At 37.0% G+C, this 21,850-nt stretch overlaps 1 long non-coding RNA gene across 1 annotated transcript in view; it reads left to right on the top strand.

Annotated features, from left to right (window-relative positions):
- Nucleotides 1-21,850, top strand: part of LOC133217893 (uncharacterized) — a 165,128-nt gene that overhangs the window by 63,261 nt on the left and 80,017 nt on the right. The window contains exon 2 of the long non-coding RNA XR_009726998.1: nt 7,083-7,160. This is a non-coding gene — a long non-coding RNA (uncharacterized LOC133217893). The remainder of the gene's footprint in view (nt 1-7,082; nt 7,161-21,850) is intronic.

Here is a 21,850-nt window from a genome sequence, read left to right as displayed (position 1 = left end):
CTGGGCTGAAGGTTAAATGAAATCCTGTTTGTCATGTTAAGAGCAGCACATCTCCACTCTGGTGAACAGATGAGAAAGGAACAGTTTAGAGCTCCTTTAGTTTTCTTTTCCACTGGACTTACGTTGGTGGTGAACTTCTTGTCTACAGGTACAGTGAGATTCCGCTTCCCTGCAGGTTGAAGTTACACATGACTGCCAGGTCATCCATCTATTTCTTTTTCTTAATATTTAGAAGTTTGTAAGAAGTTCAGTATTAAGAGTCTCTTCTGTGACACCTTACAAATTACACTATTGGCATGCTTTTTTTTTTCATTCCATATTTGTATTATGTTTGGTTTAGTTCCTTCTCTGTTTTCAACAGTGTACATGCTTTTTCTATTTGAAAATCAATTCTCAGGAATATTTAGTTTGATCTTAATAGGTTGCTTGACCTCTTTTGGTTCCCAGCTCACAGCTGGGAGTAGCCAGAATTTTGTTCCTCTGGTTTGACAGGCAGCGGATTTTCCCAGTACATACTTTCATGTATATAGTAAAATATTCCTGCTGCAGATATTAATGCAAATGAAGCTCTCACCACCATTTTCAGTATATGAGGAGGATATAAAATAAAAGCATATGCTGAAGCAGAATAAATTCTAATTCTCACCTCTTCTTTAAGAATGTACAGATAAGAGGTAGTGATTAAAATCTAACTTCAACAAAAATAAAATGGAAAAAAACAAAATATCACCGCTGCCATTTTACTCCAGGTTTCTCTTGGATCCAAATGGTGGAAATACATGTGTGTGTGCGCGTGTGTGTGTTAGAGACTGGAAATACTCAATATTGAAGCCACTTACTGGTGTGTTATCTTCTGTTAAATTGTATTTTTTAAAAAGAAATAGATTTAGAATGTTTGAAGTTTTAAAGAATGTTCTGTTCTGAAATTATGTAAACACAATGGAGTGCTTTGAATAATCTAAACCTGTTCTCATATTGTACATTCAAGAAATTATATTCAGCTTGGGATAGGACTCTTGTTTTCAGAGCTCAAAATTTCAGGATAAGGTGAGAAAACTCACTTTTCTTCTCTTTTTATTTTGTTTCTACTGTTAGAAATACTTAAATATGAAGGCTTTATCCAGCTAAAGGTAACTGTCAAATGGCTAACCTTAAGAACGTTGGTCTCCTGTTCTTTAAAGCTTCAAAAACTTTCATCCATCAGTAGTGACGTTTATCTGCTTTTTTGTATCAACAGTGTTAGAATTATGTGATTTGGGTTTGAAGAAAGAAAATATAATGGTTAAAATAGCATTATGGGCACATGATGCATGTGAATTGCATCTTCCAGTGGGTGTATGCAGTTCTGACAATATTGCTAAAATTCTTGTCCTTTTTTATGCTATGTGACAAAATTATATATAAATTAACTAAGTGCCCTTTTGATCTTATTTTGCTTCTTTTAAAGAAGGAGTGGTTTGGGAAGAAAAGCAAGCAAAAGAGGACTATTGGCACTGTAAGCCCTAAGGGTTCTTTTAGAGATACACTTAGTTGAATTAGACCAAATAGGTCAGCCGCTATGCAAACGGCATCCAAGGCCTTTCAGGACTGCATGACCCATCAGGCAGTCAATAATTTTGACTAGATAGTGCCTAAATATGCTCTGGTAGAGCCAAGAAGACTCTTTCTCAGGAAATAACCAAAATAGCAGAAACATAATCACCCATATTTGTTCTCTGAGGGTAATGTTCTGTCATGTACTGTGATAAATGCTTAACACACATTCTGTAATGCTGTCATTTATTCTTTGTAATAATCTGAAGAAGTGGTGGCTATTATTAACTAAAGGTATTGAGTATCATAGCTGAGAATTTGTTAAATGTAAATGCAGAAGAGGAAAATACAAAGAGCAGGAATTCTTCACAATTGTGATATTAAATTTACACAGCTGGAAATTTTGAAATTTAAAGAATGAAAATTAATTTATCAGTGTTAGCTAAAGTGCATTGCCCAACATGAAAAATGAAATGGATATTTAACCAAAAAAGAAAGCAGTAGGAAATGGAAATAATGGATAGGAAGTGATTTGATCAATGTACTAAGTACATGCATATAAAAAAATAATACTGACTTGCTGAAAACAGGCAAAAGCACCTCTAATATTGATCTTATAAAAACTTTTAAATATTATATTTTTTATACGAAGTTCAAATTTATAGCCTGTGCTGTAATAGAAATATCAGGACTTTCACCCAATTTTCATATATTTTCTTGTGAAAAGACTGGTATCATTTGCTTATTTTAGCATACACCTCCAGAAATAAGATAGGGATGAGGATCCAGAAGTGAGGTTTAGCATGTGAAATTAAAAGCTACATGTAATTTAAAAAAACAAAAGTTCGAAAGAATAGTATGTGGTTTTTGGAGGTTTTTGTCTGACAGGTCAGAAATCTGTTTTGAATGAATGCTGTTTGTCATGGAGTAGGCTTGAGGTCCTGATGTCAGGATTCTGACAGTCACAACTTTGCAGAAAATGTTCCACAGTTTGCAGGAGGCAGTGTTTACACTTCAATTTATAGCTTTGGGTCCTGTTCCGGATTTCCACGTTACCTTAGTGAGAAAATATGATAACATTTGCCATAGGTCTATGAACCCCTGTCCTTTGAAAAAAGGCATTTCTGCTTTTCTTCAAATCTCTTCCCCTTCCTGAACGGCACAAACCAGTGTGGATATCCATTCTACCATACACTAATTATCATAAGATACCATGAAAGAAATACTTTTTCATCTGCTGTATATGGTCCTACAGAATAGTGCTGGTCCAAATGAAACACAGTTTTTATTTCTGTAGCCCCACCAGTGGTCTTGTGCCACTTTCCCTGGCTCAAGCCCAATTTTATAGTAATCTACAGTGTCCTTGTTTTATGTGCCAGTGGTAAGATCCAACCACCACACTTAACCTAAGTTTTATTTCAGACTCTTTGCCTAGAGTTGCACAAGGATTTGGGGACAAAGTTCAGTTTACCTCAAGTGTTTCCATATAGAGATGCCCTACACTTCTTCAGCATTTGAAATCTCTGGGGAGATCAGGTCTGTGCCCAAAGTTTAACTGACCCAGTTCCTGTAGCATTTTCTTCAGAAAGCTGCTGCCTGTCTTTCCTCTCTTTTTTCCCTTTAAATGAATCTTGAGTTTTATTTTAATCTCTGATTTTGGGAACACAGGCTGGTTGCTTGTCTCATGATAACTATTGCAATTTCAAGATTATGCTAGGGATAATTATTTCTTAAGAGTTCTTTCTTTTTTCTTTTTTCTTTTTTTTTTCCCTGGCAAATCTCTTGCATTACGTTTTCTCCCACTTGTGCCTCTAATTTGTTCAGTGCCAAACTGGCAACAGGATAGCATGTACCTTCTCCTATTTTTCAGCTGAAAGTAATTTCTTCAGTGGTGTTGTAAAGTGCCTATGGGTGGGCTCTGCAACTAACTGATCTGCAACTGGTGGGAGAGAGTTAGAAGGAGGATAAAATAGAACCCAACCAAACCCTGTATGCATTGCATCAGCAGAGATCTCAGAAAAGGGGTATTGACAAATGCTTAAGTACTTGGTACATAGACTGAAAGCAAATATACCTTAATTTAAAGACCAAATAAGACTATAGCAATGACAGCCTGAATAGGTGATGAAGAAGAAATTACTTGAGTTGCCAGGGTGGGAGATACACACACAGAGAAAGCGGAGCCAGGAGATGAGATAATAAGTTAATATCCTTATTACCTTCAAGACAGTAGCAAAATGCTCTCTCAGTGGTGTGAAATATTCACCAAGGAGTTCAGGATCACATGCTGAGGCAGAGGATGGTTATAGACACTAACAGGCAAACTCATAAGTCTGTGTTCAGGCATCAGTGATTAAGTAAGGGAAAATTTGTCCTGAAATGCCTGGAAACTGGCTGTCTGATGCCTTCAGAAGTTAGTTGATGGAGGAAAAAATACCCTTTGCTGTGACCATTTCTCCCACCTGATGTTCCCAGAGTGTCTCACAAACAGGCAGAGGTTTGGGAGACCTTTGGATGGTTGTTGATGGTTTGTTGATGGAGGGAAGAAATCAAAACCTGGCTTCCCAGCCAAGGGAGCATGAGAGGGATCTCAGAAGCATGAAAACAAGTGAGGTTGTAGAGGGAAATGAGGTGATATGTAACAAGAGTAATTATTTTGAAAAAACCCTTATTCACTCATGTTTTTATTATGGGGACATTAGAGAAGACAACCCAGAAGAGAGGAATGAGCCATCTGTCGTTGCCCTCTCTCCATGTGACTCACTCCATGTTCCTTCAGGGAAACTGTGCCCATTCTTACTGGATATGGAGAAACATCCCAGTTTCCCACATTTTAAATCAATCTCGGGTTTAAGTGAAGGTGCAAGCTTAAAAGTTATTACAGCTCCACTGTTTCCCCTGATAAATTACATGAATAACATTTGAGACAATGCATTGTTAAATATTTATGTCTAGTACTATAGAACCAGAAAAAGCACAAGAACCCCTAGAAGAATAAATATATTTACCTAAATAAATTACTAAGACAAATATACTCCTATGTGCTCTGTACCAATAAACAGTAGGTATTCACTAAATTGTGGAATATAAATGGCTCATTTCCTCTAAATGTACACTGAAAGATCTATAACATGTTACACATTTCCTGTGCTTTGCATATATATTTCAATATTCATCATGAAAAGGCTTGCTTATGTGTCAATATACATTACTTTGCATACATTAGGAAAATATTTTTTTAATTTTACCATTACAGATGTGCTTTACTGTTGGGGGGGTGGCAAAGTGGAGGCCTTATTTCATGATTAACCCTTTCATGGCTTGCCCTTTTTTATCAATGTGACATTTGCACAAAATGAATTGCTTGCTTAGACACAGCTAACTAAATAAAAGCAGGCCAGAGCTGATAGTATGAAAAATGGATTTTCATTACTGTTTCATTGATTCTTGTAAATAAGGGCCTGAGGCCTGCTCCAAAAAGGCTGCAAACAGTAATAATTTAATCTGAGGTGACATAGACCAAAATGTATGTGGACAAAAATCATCCTTGAATATTAAACAACAGCCTCAAGACAGAGAAAAGTGTTGCAGGCAAATTTAAATGTATGCAGATCGGTGGGTAACATATTTAAAAACAGAAATTAAAGATTCCTGTCATAAATCACATTTGCTGCCATGGATATGCCTTGTTATGCTGGCGTTTAAGAAAACCTGAAAGGTTAAGGCAGTTGGTGCATTAAATTGTACAAGGATAATTAATACTTTTCTTGTGGCTATTTATAAGAAATGGAAAATATAGTTAGATCAGCTGTGGCACTGTAGTAATTTGAGGGGGAAGAAATGAAAGTATGAGTCAATAGTTTTAACTGGACAAATGTCAAATGCTTAATGATGCAGTATCCTAATTTGGAGGCATTTTGAAAGTTATATATGAAAAAAATAGAAAAAAATAGTCCATTCTTCTGTTGCATATATAATTTGTTTGCCTTTCAAACCTTCTACCTTGTTTAATAATAAAAAAATAATAATTTATCCAATTACTGTTAAAAAAAATTGAACCTGTTCCATGGAAGCAAAGTGTAAATCAGCTGTTGACTCTAGAAACATGAAGTTTGTTTTCTGTTACACATCTTCTAATTAAAAAGACCACTATATTTTGCCATAAAATAGCCTGAAACCACATGTAAGAACATTATTTCAGTTGTAGTACTTTGACTTATTACAGTAGTACCTAATGCTCAGGATGGCTCATAGCAAGACTAATGTAGAAAATAATTTTCCCCTTCAACCTGCTGAAGCATTAATCCTTTTTTTCTTTTTCTTCTCCTTTTAACATGAGGTTACATTCACACAAACCCAAGCCCAACTACTGTAATTCCCCAGAGGAAAATATTCCTTCATCACTCATTGAGCTCAGGTTTATGATCGTCCTATTATTTAAAATTCTTATATTTCTTTTTCTTTGCTTTCATGAATAAAAACAATAAACTTTAGTTGTATCAAACATTATTAAAGGGTCTCAAAGCAACAAGACAGAAGGTTTATATAACCAAACTCTCTTAATATAAAGGAGTTGTATATTTTCAGATGTCACTGCCATTCATCTCTCCTCTATTCCTCTCTCTCTCTGCCCCCCTTAAGCTAGGAATAAAGATTCTATTTAAAAAATCTCACCAGCATGCAATAACTTTTCACCTGTTTCATGAAAAGTTAAACATTTGGAATACAATTCGCCTCACTATTATTTTTATTCTAACTGAAAACAGGAAGTATTTCTTCAGAAGGGATAACAAAAAAGCAGTGATCCAAGAAATCTGTTTTCAATCTGAAAATTAATGTTGTGATGAGCAAATGTATTTCTTTCACCTCCCTGAATTTCTGACCTGTTTGGAGAATGTTTTACCTATTGTTATAACAAAAAAAATAGATATTTTTTTATTTTACCGTGGTTTTGATTTGAAAATATTCCTGAAAATTGCCGTGTCTGCATGCAGATCTTTGGAAACAAAGATTAGCAATTTTTTTTTTTTCACAGCTCTAGCTAGAACAAGCTGTCTTTGGCAAGTTTCTGTTTGCAACAAACAAAATGTGATACTTTATAGGTTATAATATTCATCATTGCCCCAATGTGTCATTGGTATGTGGTGTCCCACCCTGCTACTTTCTGGACAGTGTTTCCGATTTGATTATGACAAACCTTTTCTTAAAAACTGCACTTTAAAGAAAAAAAAACAAAAACATAAAAAATCAGCCTACTCTAAAATAAAGAAAAATTCCTATTTCAGAGGATTACTTTATGAATATAAGATTGAGTGTGAAGTACATTTAGTATGCTGACTTTCCAAGAATTATCTTGAAAATAATCCAAGTTCAAAGGAAAAAAAAAAAAAGTGTGAAATCAGAAATTTCACAATTCAAAACCAACAGTTTTAAAAAGCTTCCATCAAAGTGAAGAGATGGAAAAGTATTCCTTTGTAGCATTCCTTACACAACAATGATGATTTAGCAAATGTGGTAATTTTGGTGATACTGATATTCTTTCTTTGTAGTTTAATATGTGATATCTTACTTCTGCAATGATGTAGATGTCTGAATATCAGAAGCTGAGCTGTATATGAACTTTTCTGGTTAGTACGTTAAAAAAAGGAATAGTATAATGCTCTGTTAAATGAAAACATTTATATTTAGTCACACCCTACTAATTCATGAACCATATCTTCATAGTCGAACAATCTCCTACATTATAGGCAGTCAACAATTGGTTCTATAGGTCAGAGCTTTGTAGATTTATTTATTTATTTATTTATTTTTAAGAAAAGCAAAATGTTTCACTGCCACTCTATCAATAAAAGAAGTAGAACATTTTATCTCTGGTATGAAGCACACTTTACATACAAAAACTATAAACTGTGTGCAAAGTTATTCAGACAGTGGTATGTTCAGCAGAAGGAAAATGTCTCAAACATTATATTTTGATCTGAAGAAGCATGCAGACTGAAAAGAAAGATGTTAAGGCTCACATTCAAAGGCAAACAATTTTTTTCTCTTTTGAAATTTTTTAACTAGTAAACAAACAGTGAAAAGTCACAAGATCCAAATAGCCTGTAAATCTCACCCTAGAATTTTAAAAAAGTGGTTTGAATGCAACTGTGTTTATTTTGCCTAGACATCTGCCAGTACATTTTAGGCTGCTTCTGATCAGTAGGGCTGAGCATATAACTTGTAATTATGAATGTTTTCCTTGAATTTATATTACATTTTCTGTTTATGAAATATGTGAAGAAGATCATGACATTTTCAAATGTCTTTGTTATTGAAAGTAGTTTATGAATTTTTCCATAGCTTTTTTTTTCCCTGAGGGTAGTATTCACTTTTGTGCATGCACAAGGACTAGGCAGTACTTAGACCCCACTTAAATCTTCAAAATATGTCTTCTGCAGAGGATTGATTTTCATGGAAGGTGACTTGTATATTTGATCAGATTGATATTCATTCTCCTATTCAAACAGATAGTTACAGGAGATAAGTTGTATCAGTGCCTTGTCAATGGCTGTATATGCGGTCTGCCTGTTGTAAAGGAACCACATGTAAATCAGGCTATTTCTATAAATAATGCACGGTTCTTAGAGGTAAAACTTAAAAATGCAGGGCAGCAAATTAACCTGTTGTTAGTATGTTAACTCTCAGCAAACACAAGGCTACCTATGAGCTACATAGCTTTATAGCTACATGTTTTTCCCCTCTCACGCCCCAAACAGCAGTTTTCGCTGTGTCATTGGTGGTTGTATTAAGAAGCTGATGCTGTAATGCCCTTTTTTCTTTTTTTTCCTCTTTTTTTAATACAAATGTTCTTTTTCCTCATGTGTCTGGAAGACCTCCAGATTAATTGACAGACTATCACTGTTGGGCTAGGAAAATAACAAACCCAAACAGTGCTTTGAACCTGTCTTCTACAGGAACACGGGCTGCGTGAGTGTGTGGAGACCACAGTACTACAAAAGCAATAGCTTTATGTGCAGTAACCTTTTCCAAAGCCAGAGCAGGAGTTGGGGCGACAGGCACAGAAACAAAGGGCAAACAGAAACTACAACTTCCACGTCACAAATCCCAAATCATGCCACAGAGGGGTGGTTCATTCAGGTAGGGGTGAAGGGGGTAAATGCATGCACAGAATAGGAAAAAATGCTCTTGCCTGAAAAACCGGAGGTCAAGCATGATTTTGGCCATGTTAGTTTCTCTCTTCACTTAGGCTAACTCAGGCCTCAGTTTTTCATGCCAAATCACCAAGGCCTACACCTCTCTCTTTAATCCTTTTTGGCAGTTTCTCCCTCTTATGAGAGGCCTTCTTAATTGGCTTCTTCTTCAGGCCAAATGTTGTGAGCTTTCCCTGCTCCCCTAAGCACCAGGGATCTTACTTCAATGTCCACTCCCATTAGATAACTCCCATTACTAGTTCCACCTCAAGCATGATTCATAAAGTTTAAAGCCAAAGGGAATGATTAGATCATCTAGTCTGACCTCCTGTATATTACAGGCCATTAAATTTCACTGAGTTACCTCTGGACTGATCCCAGCAAGTTTTGTTTTTCTCAAGAATATCTTGGAGAAATCACCCAATTGTCATTTGGTGTGATCAGGGACTGGATCATCTCCATTCCATGGATTATCCCTGTGGTGAATAACAATCAGTTGTGACAAAAGGACTCAGAAAAGCATTAAACCAGTCTTTGTTAATTTCCAAATATTAAGTAGTATCCTACACCTAGTAGATGGATAAAAATTTGTTATAGTGCATATACTGTTTCACAGAAGCTCCATCGAAGGGAGATACATTGAATGTTAAAGAGTGGTTTTAGCTTAGAAATGGTTCTGTGTTTTTTTGTTTTTCTCCGCAGTATTCTGTCAATTTTTTTTTTCAAGTGGTAGAATAGACTTAAGAAAATTATTTTTATAAAATTTATTTTTTTAAATATATTTTAATTATTTATTTAAAGATCAACCTAGCAGTTGATCAATAGCCTGTCTCCAACAGCAGACAATAGAAAATTGTTATGGAAAAGTATAAGAACAGGTCAGGGAGAGACAAAGTCCCCTTTGGCATATTCTTGCCAATACTGTCTGTGAATTAGAGACCTCTTGAAGCAGGGGTGACATGAATGTCACTGTGTCATCACATTGTGTTTGCTTAACTGTTGACATTTATTGGGTAAATAGTCCAGTAATTAATTTAATCCTATTTAAAACTTATGTTTTGGGCTCCACATCTTCCTAGTGAGTTCCACAGCTCAGTTATGCAATGTGTCTGAAGTATTAAATTTTGTAACTGTGCAGTTTGGTACCTGTTTGTCTAAGTGTTTTCAACTTCTTGATTTATTAGACACTGTTGAGTTGGGGTATTGATTTGTTTGGGGGTTTTGTTTTGTTTTTGATAACTCGCTGCACCATACATACTTCAGTACAACTTTGTCATACTCAAACTTTATCAATGCTGACCTATTCCTTTTCTTTTTTTGCAAAATGAGTCAAAGCTCTGATTATCCTCATTTGCCCTTCTTTGTTCCATTTCTGTGTCTGTTACATACTTTTCAAGGTGAGAGTGATCAGAAAACTGGGATTTCTGATATGAGCAGATATGGGCACACAGCACGTTTAAAAAAAGTAATTATGTTTGTGCTTGTTTTCTTTTTCTTTCCTAACAATCCCTATCCCATTCTGAAGGTAAAATAGGGATAGGGATTAAGTCACTAATAAGTGTTGTCTAGATGGTTTCATATAGGAAATGAAATAATCACTATTTGTTCAAGTGTAGCTATCCTGATGACGCCTTTGACACTACTGTGATCTGGCGGTTTACTAGTCTTTTAGTTAAAAAGATATTATCCCTGTCCTGGATTTTATCCAAAGAGGGGTGCAACAGATGACCAAAAAATTATCTTAACTGTTACCCTTTCAGTTGCCATTGAAGTGGAGCCCTTCAGTATTTAAAGCACAGACACATTCCAAATAAAACACCCAGAACAAAGCTAGAAAAATATTTAATTCTCATCTATAAATAGACCAGTTAGCTCTGAAAAGCAGTGTAATACATTTGTTTTTACACAGGAAGAAGGAGCTCATTACATGTTGGTACCACCCCTCATTTTAGATCCATGTGGAAATACGTGTGTTAAATAACCCACCACTGCAGCAATATATTTATATTTTATATACAGTAATATTCTGGTACTTTGAATGGTTCACAGAAGCACGAGAAGTCATTAACCTAATCCGCAACATAACATGATGTAAATCATATAAGATGTCATGCATTTTTAGAGGAAGTATTATTTTGAGTGAATACAGACATAGCTATTTGGCATGATTTCTTGAAGGCGATGGGAGTGTTATGACCCAGAAAATGTGCTGCATTTATTGCTTTGACTCAAAATGTCATGAAGCTTCACATAAAAATGAAAGTTTCAAAACAACAACTTAACAACAAAAAAAAAAAGTTAAATACTAGGAATGTCTTTGTGTAGCTCTAGCTTTAGGCTGAAGTAAGCATTCCAGCCCCTCGTATTCATGTCTTTGCAAACTGCCACTTTAAAAAAGACACAAACCAGAAATTACTTCTCCACAGGTAAACAAATAAATTAATGGTAGTACTTTTAGTGCTTTTAGATTATTTTTTTCTTGAGAATGAGGAAAAGAAAATTTGAGTAATTACTTAAATGACAGTGTATGTGATTCATCTTCTATCATCACAGCTGTCTACACAAGGTCTTAGAAGTCTACCTACTCTTATACATGCTTGGGTAATAAGGATGCAGCCCATATATAGCCAGATCCAGAGCTTGCTGAAATCATGGGGAGGCTTTGGAATTATTCCAGTATTCTTGGATGCAGTCTGCAGATGTAGTCGTACAAATCAGGATGTAGTAATACCTTTCATATGAGTAAAGTCATATCTTTCATACAAAGTGAGATATGAGCATAGATGCTGCATGCTTGGGGTATTAGTTTAGAGAAACAGAGTAATCATAAGCAAGTTCCTGGCTGTGTCCAATAAGGAAGCAGAATACTTGCTACCTCAGAATGGTGAATGACACTCGTTACAATTTCCTTTGGAAGAGTTACAGTTCATTGGTTTGAGTTCACCTGGGAGCTCCACAAAAACAACATCAGAAGATTTTTTATATTCAGTGAAAAGTTCTGATGTCTTCCATGAGTTTTATACTTGTCCCATCTGCTTATGCCATAGCTGTAGCAATATGAGATACTCAGTGTTGTATGGTGATGGCATGAATATAATAGGCTCATTGCTCCACAATGATAGAAACAGAGTGGTAAGAAATCACACTCCCTAGAGGTGTCCATATATACAGCATGCATTAGAAATACTGTAATTCTGCGTAACTTAAGTTGTAAATGACAGTACAATAGCAAGTGACCTGAGCTTCTTCCAGTCTTCCTAATCAAATTTTGTGTGTTTGGAGGTAGTTCTTAAAATCTGGACTTGTGACACCCAAAGCTGACTCCCTGTGATTTTAAACTCAGACAGGAGCAGTGGAGAGGTAGTTCTCACATCAGTTTGCAGTCCACTTCTGCAGGCTTAAGTGGTTTATGTAGTTAGGGCTCTTAACCCTAATGCGCAAGCACTCAGCTAAATGGAACCTATGATCTCCTTTGAGGTTCATCCATCATTATTCAGAACCTCTGCTATGTGCCATCATGCGGGCAAATGCTTTCATGTATTTATTCATCTCATTGTAAGAATTTCTGCAAGCATATGCAGACCACTAAGGCTAGCAGTGATTAAAGCCATGCAGTCTTGAGCAGATGTAGACACTTTAGTTCATCCTGTTCATTCTGCTGAAAGAGTATAAATCAAGCATTTTCGGCACCAGGAAGAGAGCTCATCTGTTGCTGAAGATCACTGCTTTCCCCAAAATGTCTTTCTTAATTGTTGTCTTTTTATAATATTTGCCTGTTTCATGACTCCATTTGTGTATAACAGTAAAATGGATGCCGAACTTTTTTTACATATCCCATCTTCAGATGGCTACAGTAAAAGCTTGCTTATAAGGAGGTAATGGGAATGACCTGTGATTCCTGGAAGAGGGAAGAAGTTCTGGTTTGATAATTTTTTACCTTTCCAAAGCAGTGAAGCCGAGGGAGAATGTGAGAGGAAGCATTATCCATGGAAAGAGAGGATTCAGCCAAAATAATTTTAATAGGTGATAAAAATCCAAGCTGAAACTAGCCTGTAACATGCACAGCCACTATTTACAGCAACATATTTTTAATCACAGCTATAAAGCATGTTTTTTATCTAAGGAACATTTCTCTACTTGGTTAATTTTTATGAGCCTTTCATTTATACAGTCTGTTATCCTCCCAGACAGGCTTTCTGCTGTCCCTGGAGCTCCAAAGGAGCATTTGATTCTCTGCTTGGACCCTGTCCTCTACCTCTGCTCCTTACCAGCCCAATTAGCCTTATACTACATAGTTGTCGGTAGCCTAACTACCTTGGAGCCATCAGATAAAAGTTTCTCTTTCCCAACTACTCTATTCATCAGGAATCCAGCACAGCCAAGGTTTGTATAACCTGCTATGATGAACCCTCCCACTCAATTGATTTCTGATCCCTAATGAACCATAGGCTGATGGACAATTACTCATCTTGCTGAGACATGTGGGGACTTTTAAAGGCAGGCTACTTGGGAGCTTGTAAAGCTACATGCCTTCTTATTTAACTTCAGCTATAATTTTTGATACAGGAAGGATTATAACAGCAACTGTTAAACGTCAACCAGACTATTGGTAATTGCAAAAGTCATTTTTAAAAAGTCTCAGGCCCTTCGTTATTTACTTGCAGATAAACATGTAACAATGATTTTTAACAATCTGGTACATTTAGAAAAAGTTACAAGCCCCCTGAAATACACTACTGTAGGATTTGACATTAACAGCTCATAGCATTTCAGTGCTGCTATTGTGAACTGTACTGTGTTGGACTACAACTGAGATGGATACAATTAAAAAAGAGTTGATTATTGCTGTTACTGTACTTTGTTATGGCTGCTGTGAAGTGCTTCAGCAACCTCAGTTAGTGCTTTTAAGCAGAGGTCTGCCACACCTAGTGTGTTATATCTTAGCCCTGATGTGTTGATGAGGATGCCAAATAGAATATTAGAGAAAATAATATATTCCTATACTTAAACACAGTAATAATTAGATATTTTTTTATCCCCAAGGTTATAACACTCTCCTGGGAAATAAGTTATTTCTCTTGATTTGTAAAGTGAAGGTATGTGCATTATAGGTGCTGCTTTCTAAAGAAATGGCTTCGAAATGGCTTAAAAATGGCTGTCTTGATTTTTTTTTTTCAATTTGGCTTGTTGATTACTTACAACCAATAACATGATTAGAAAATTCACCACTCGTACCAGTGATTTCACTTCTAGTTTAAGTTATTGGTGTATGAAGCATTGATGGAATAGGTAAACAGTTATATGCTACAGATATAACTGGAAACTGGTTAAAATAATTACAACAACAAAAACCTAGGAAGGTAGCTCATCAGTGTACTTTAAAATCTGCCATATGGATAGAAATATTTGGCCTCCTTCTGAGAAGTGGATCAGATAATCTAATATAGAAAAAAAAATGGGGAAACATTGTTATTCATCTGTGTAGATAGTACGGACAAATGGGAAAGTGTTTTTTCTTTCATTTTCCAGTTTCTATCCCATTTTTATCTTCCAACCGTCTGTCACACTTCCTGTAGAGTCTGAAATGGTTTGCTTCATAGCCTCAATCTCCTCCTTGAAATCCCTTATGCTCTTTTTCCCATTCTCCTTGAACACCATTTCTGCAGACCTGAAACAGTCCAATACCTAAATCTGGGTGGGTGTGTTGTTCTTATATATAGTGCATGGTATTTAGTACTCTGAACATGTCTTCATTAATGCCATTAATTCATTAAGCCATTATAGCTATTTTTTCATTATTTGTAAGGGCCTCAGTAGGCAAAAACTTTTTTTTTCATTTTCAGTATCCGCCATCATCTTTTAGTCCTTCTCTGAAGAGCAGTACTCACTCTTAAAGATGAATTAATACCTCTAACTTGTCAGAGATACTTTTCCTGAAAAGACACTCTTTGCCTGGTAGTCAAAAAGAAATGCTACCTTTACCCCTCACCACCCCATTGTTATTTCTCATTCTCCCTCTTACACCATATATATAAGTGAGCTGGCACAGACATAGATGCAGCCACATGTGGGCAAGAAAGAGGCTCTGCCTGGGCTGAAAACTTGGAAACTGTATGAGGAATGGGCAAACTGGCTTGCACAAAAAAAAAAAAAAAAGGCAATGAAAACCAGCATCCAGAATGCAAACTCTAATTTCATAGGTATTTTGAAAAATTCATTAATATTTATACAAGATTTTGATGTAGGGTGAGTATTTTGTTTGGTTGTTTTATTTAGGTTTTGGGGCTTTTTTTTGTTTTGTTTTTTTGTTTTGTTTTGTTTTGTTGTTTTGTTTTTTTCATCCTGTTCTTGCTATTTTTCAAAAACTTCTTGATTTCTGTATTTTGTTTGGGTTCTGAAATGAAGCACTGAAATGGCAGGACAAAGAGCAAGACAAAGATTGCTTCCAGAAAAATGGAAATTTCTGTCTGAATTTTTCAAGCTCAGGCCGCAAAAGTTAGAAAACGCCATTTAGAAACAGACTGCCGCTCACACCAGATTTTCCAGCTTTTTGAAGTGCAGCAGTCATCGGTTTGTCCCTTTCAAAAATTTTTTCTTCTTTTTTTTCAATTTTACTGGGACTGGAGGTAAATAGCAACTACAGTTCCAATAGTTACTGGGGTAGTCCCTCATATTCCCAGAAGATCATGTTGTATCATGGGAAATAACAGGTGGGTGACCTGAATGATGTGTTGTTTAGCCTTTTCTGTATGACAACTTTCATTCAGTAATCTCTGTCTGCAAGGGGTAAAAATAAGTTGTCAGCTCTAACCCGCAGATGGGAATCAAGTGGTGTTACTCAAACTCATCACTTTTTAGTTTTGAATCTCTGATTTTGATGATTCTGAAAACCAAAGGAATTTTAGCACCTACTGTGTCACAGGTGGAATGGGCCTTCTTCTAATTTTAGGTTCATTTTATGCTTTTAGCTGTGTTCAGAAGTGTAGGAATGTAATAGCAGAAAGCCTGTTTGTATTCACCTGTGAGGATGCGGCTAGCAGTGTATGCCAAGAGTTATAAGGAAAGCCCAGGATATTTGTGGAGATCAGCACCAGATTTAAAGAAAACATTTAGGCGTCTAAAAATGCTTTTGGAAAGGTAATGCTGATCTGTGTTCTTAAGCACCTAACTTACCATCAATACTCTGACCATGAAGCCCGTAACACCCCTTTTATCACAAATAGCCTTTATTCACTCATGGTGTGAGAGAGAAAATGTCCTTTTGGGTTCTGAAAATTTTGCAGAGCAGCACCACAGATTCTGATGCTCTGCACAAGCTACTGCTTCCCGAGTTTCCCAAATGTGCTTTCCAGCAGTGCTTTTTTCACAAGATCCCAGACCGTAAGCTCATACTATTTGTGTTATTCTGCTTTCCAGTGCTGCGTGACAGCCTGCTCCCTGACGAAGCCAGGCCAGCTCTCACTATGAGACTCTGATGGGTGGAAATGAGGACAGCTTCTGTCACTTTATCTTATGCTTAATAGCAGAGACTGTGGCGTTATTGACAGCTGTGATACCTTTGCTTCTGCTGGGATAAACTGAGGCTGATTGCTCTATATGAAATAGTGCAGGGAAATCTGCACCTGGCCCTTGAGAGCCTTTAGTTTCTGGCAGAAGGATTTTGGCTCTTCTTTGCCCACCACTTGTCACCAGTCTGAGGATGGGAAGTGTGGGAAAGGGGAGTGAGGCATATCTTGGCATCGGGAACCAGAGCTACCTGACTGTGCTTTTGGGGCATCACCAGTTAGTGTGGAATGCAAAAATTTCTGCCCATGGAGGGAAAAATTGAGCAGCTCTGAGGCTGCTCTGTTTTTTGCAAGGAGTTGTGCATTTGGGGGTGAAGGAGTAAGGGCTCACCTTTGCTTCTGCTCTTCAGCTGCTCAGTCTGGCCTCACAGGCAGACTCGGCTTTAAAAAATACCATGCTCTTTAGGAGGGATTTTCTTTCAGTGAAAACAGGCTTATAGATCAACTGAATATAGAAAATGGACAGGCAGACATTTTTAAAAATACAAGCAGGAAGAGAGCCTTTTTTTTATTTTATTTATCATTTATCCTTTTCTTCTTAAAAGTTATGTGTCTTCTTTGTCAGTTCAGGTTGTGACCTGTGTACTGAAAAGGATGTCTGGACCCAATAACCAATCTTGCAAACTAAGGATCATTGTTTTAATTCCCTTACAACTGCAAAGAGAATAACTGGTTCATGCAACAGGTACATTAAGAAGTGAGGGAAACTTAATGTTTCACTAACCATCATTCGCAAAGTGACTATAACTACATTTTGGAATTATTGTACAGGGTATGCTGTTTGCCCTTCCCCCACTCCAAAACCAACTAAACAAACAAAAAGTTGTTTGAAAACTTAGCTTCAAACCATCCTGATGGGAGTTCAAGATCCATGGTAAACGATAGGTGGAGAACTGAATTAAAGGTCCCAGTTAGGGAGAACTGTGTTGAAGCTGACCTGAAACATGGGATTTGGGGGCACTGGGTAGGAGGATGCCAGGATCAGTAAAAGGCCAGTAACTCTGCTTTTATCCTGTTAGGGGTGTAGTGAGGATTAAAATGCTAATTGTGCATATGTGGTGAAAATAGAAGCCCTGGAGTACCTGAAAGGAAAAGATATCTTTGCCTAGTTATTTACTAATTCAGTATTGAAGAGTTCTACTGTACATTTCTGGATCAGCATAATTTTCCTCCTTCTCCCATCTGACACAGTCTCAACACTCACTCTCTCTCAGCTGTGGCTCCCTTCCTCTCTCATTCCTCCACCATCTGCTCCGCGTGCTTTCCCATAAATTCCTGACTTGGACTTGATTCCCCAGCTCTAAGCTTATCTATCTCAGGGTTATACACTGGAGCCATCAGAAAGGCATCTGAGAACTTTTCTGTGTAAAATGAATAGCAATGGCAAAACCTCCAGAGGAGTTTGTGAGGTCTCTTGAGGGGTCAGGACATAATTTCTTGTTTATTTTGAGGGTTTTTTTTGTGATATGGGAGGACAAGAGAGGTGTCAGGAGTTAACAGAAGTTTACATGATGAATGTTTTAATTTTTTAAATATTATTCCCACAGTGAATGTTTTTTTCAAGTTTCAGATAGAAAAAGTTAAAAATAACAATAAAAATATTACAAAGTGCTCATTCGTATAACAGTTTAAAATTGCCATATTTTCTTTATAGTCACTGCTTTCTTTTTAGGAAAAGTCCCATTTCCTACAAAGCAACCTTCCCCCTCAAAAAAGAAAAGAAGGATAATATTTTTTTTTTTACTTTTTATAGGTTTGTTTCTGAACCTGACTATCTCTGTTTCAAAAAGTTTGTGCTTTTCCTTTAAAGAAATATCAAATCGGAGGAGAACTGAGGAAATACGTTTTGAGTACATGAATAATTAGTGTCTATGATATAGTTGGTAAAGAGAACCCACATGGTGGTGCTATTAGGAACAAACATACTTTTAAGTACATTGTGCATCCCTGCCTCAGCACATTTCTGAAATCCATGGAAGTAAGCTTCCTGACCTCTTTAAACTCCCCTTTCATTGCGGGCTGTTCTAGGAATGATCACATTCTTGTGATCGTTGCCATGTGGCAAAACCACCTCTAACTCTTTGACTGTTGAAAATGGTTGGATTCTGCTGGCGGGATGACAGAGAACAGCTACCCAACCGAATTAAAGAATATTCTGAAGGTCATGACAATGCAAAGGGCAGTGGTGATTTGTGTAACTTTCAGGCATTGCAATCCCAATAGCTCATTGCTCTGACAAGTGCTGGAGTAGGAACGTGAACTGGCCCTCTGTGAATTCACGTTCCTGGCAGCAGCCTCGAGGAGGAGGCAGCGTGGGACAGACTTAACCTTTCCTCAAGGCCCAGATAAGCAGTTCTGCAGCAGACTTATCTGTAGGGCTGACCTTGCTGATGGGTCAGTGTTACTGACACCTATGGGTTTCTCAGCTGATGTAAAGGGGCTTCTGCAATGGATAGGAATTGTCCAGCATAGGGCATACCATAGTACTTCAATTTTTTTGAGGCAGTTGTACAATGTGAGTTGGTTTATTAAATTCAACATCAGTCGTATTCTTATGATTGAGCAACTGCATATTTTAGGGACTTTGTAAACACTAGAAATCATGAAACCATCAAACTTTCTCACCTCTTGATTACTCCTGTGCAAATTCTCAGTGCCCAGCAATCTGGCTCCTGCTGCAGCTATGCCATCACATGGTCATCCAGATGCATTTTATTCCTGTACTTGTCCAGCTTTGTTTAGGAAACCTGTACGTACTTTCTAAATGGGTATTTCTCAGCATTCTTTTGTATATCGTTGTCCTGTGGGGTGATGGGTATGATGTACTTGAGACAATACTCTTACTGAGAAAACTAAACTAATAAAACTTATCAACATTATTTAACTTTTAAAATAATAAAAGGAGTTTTGATTTCTTGGATGGAAAAATCCAAGATGGTTTGTGTACCTAAGATTAAGTCAACTAAAGAAATAGTCAAACTCTCCCCAAATAATCTTTATATCAGAAGTTTCAGTTGTCTTTATTTCAACTTTGCAAGCAATATATGTGCATCACAGCATGTCCAGAAGGTCATGAAACAAGCCTGTTTTGCCTGGATAAAATGAGTTATCAGATACTGAAAAAAAAAAAATTATTCTGGAATTGATCTTTTGTGGCTTCTGTGAGCAAGAAACAAGGTTGTATTAATTTTAGAACCATTTGAGCTTTGGGCGCTAACTTTCATTGGCTAAGATGTTAATATTTTATGTGGGCCTAAAGCATGCCCAATTAAAGTGAGATCAGAAACGTCCACAAGTATATTCAAAGAGAAGTATTAGAGTTTTAGACAGTGCTATAAATTCATGAGCCAAAAAGCTACAGAGGAATAACATTAAGGGTCTGGCAAATAAAGAAATAAATAAAAGCTTGGAATGTCATTCCTGCAGCTCAGGCAAGTCCTGTGGTGTGAAAGCAGGCCTTGCCATAAATCCTTTAAAATAATTACTACACATGAATGCACCAGGGCAATTTCTGATTTACAGGGTGAATGACATTGGCAGTGCATGCCTGTGGTACCAGAGGACAGTTGAGCCCTAAAATGGACCTTGAAATGCAGGCATCAGATACAGAGGCAGTAGTTACTCTTCTGTGGGTATGCCACGCTTGCTTTAGCCCCTGTGTCGGAACTGAAGATGTTAAGTGGCTGTGGAAATTACAAGATACTAACGATCTAATCCCCCCTCCTAAATCATGTTTCTTACCTCCAAATGTTTATAAGTTCCTTTTTGATTTCTTGAGGCAAGTGAGAGTTAACCGGAGTATGCTGCAAACTCATCAGCTATGTTACTTTCTAACGGATTTTTGTGAACCCTTGAATCATTGCAGAGTCTTTTTTTAATTTCTTAAAGTGGCACTGTAAAAGGCTCTGGAAAAGTCAGGGTTGGGTGGAAAAGACTTCTATAATCATGGCTGGTTCTTGTAATGCCTCTTAATAAATTTCCTTATTCTCAGTGCTGCCCAACCTCTTTCACCCCAGCAGATCATCTCCATCCCTACCTGGAGGTTTTACCTGCTTAGATTTAGCTGTGATGCCACCCCATACTTGGGTTTCATCTCTTGATTCTGGGTCGCAGACACCAGTTTCTCATCTGAAACCTGTCTCGACAATTTTCTCTGCTTTTGCGACTGAACTGATTTAGGGCTTTGTCCTGTCTGCATAGACTATCCCTTGCAAATAGGGAAGCAGAACGCAGATTTTAAAAGTATTAAATAAGTTTGATCTAAAAAAGTCTGCTGCCATTGTCTGCATGTGTCCATACCTGTACACCTCTGTTTAAAAATAAATAAAAAATTGGAAACAGTTTCTGAACTTTTTACAGAAAGCATCTTTTCATCTGTCCAACTGAAAAAAAGAAAAAAGTATTGCTTATGGTTCTTCATGCAGTTTTGTCAGTGATATAGATACAGCTTTTGCCTGCATTCTGGTAGACAGAACTTTCTAATTCTTATAAAGAAGGCTCTGGTCCCAAGAGCTGATCTGGATTTCAGGTTCAGCAGGACGTGTGTACTGCCTGCTCCCTGGGTTGGGCAGAACAGCCATGTTGCTCCCTCATCCCCCTGTCCCACCTGCCCTATCACAATGACTCTTGCTCCAGGAACCAGTGCTTCTGTTTGCAGTCTTCCACTGCAGACCCAACTCTTAAATAATTGTATTTTTAGAGACTGGAATAAATCTGTAAGACTAGAAGGAAGGCTCACTTTGTAGTTCTGTGTGACCTAAATATGCAAAGGAGTTATTATTTAGAGGGCTTTTTTTTCTTTGTGATCATCCACTTTTGGGATGAAAACCCCTGGCTGCCAACTGTCAGCACAGAGCAAGCTCACGCAGATTTAGCAAGAAGACGGTTTAACCACTTCAGATAAAATAAGAACCAGAATTGTTTGGTTTCTTTTTCCTCCTTTTTTTTTCCTCCCTTCTTTTTTTTCATTTGGCATTCCTCAAACCAAATATAAACTTTTCTGAGGTTTATAAAAGTTTTGAAAACTTTTTTGTTTCTCTCATGGGAACACTTCCCTTCAAATACTCACCTGTTTTATACTCATATTCTGCATCCATGCTCAGCTCAGCATCACAGAGATGGTGATTATTGTTAGATGTTGGTGAAGAATATTACCTGCACTTGGATATTTATGGGCTCATTATCGTGCCTGTATGAATTATTTTAAGGCCTCATCAAAGGTAAAATTGTATTTGTGTAAAATGTATTTACTTTAGTTGTAGAAAAGAAACACTAGTTCCACATTAATAGAATGCCTTGGAAGTAGATTTGCTGAAATTTTCATAACCCAAACTCTTAGTCCTGCTCATGTGAGGCTTTTTGTAGTTGCAGACCTTGTATTGAGGTTGTTTAACTTCAGAGATATTGTAAAGAAACTTTTGAGGGTGTTTTGTCCAGAATGTGGGCATTTTTAGCTACAAACAGTGATGATTGCTTCTGTGCTTTGCTTCTAGATTTTGGTGTCGTTAGACTTTCAAAGACATCAGGAAAATGTGGGAAGATATCCTTTAAGCTTCTCTA

Source organism: Neopsephotus bourkii, unplaced genomic scaffold (genome assembly GCF_033783945.1).
Source record: "Neopsephotus bourkii isolate Nb327-2 ecotype Australia unplaced genomic scaffold, CSIRO-AGI_Nbou_v1 NB_1181, whole genome shotgun sequence".
NCBI classification, from domain to species: domain Eukaryota; kingdom Metazoa; phylum Chordata; class Aves; order Psittaciformes; family Psittacidae; genus Neopsephotus; species Neopsephotus bourkii.
Note: the sequence above shows the minus strand (reverse complement) of the source record. Positions and strands in the feature narration are given on the sequence as shown.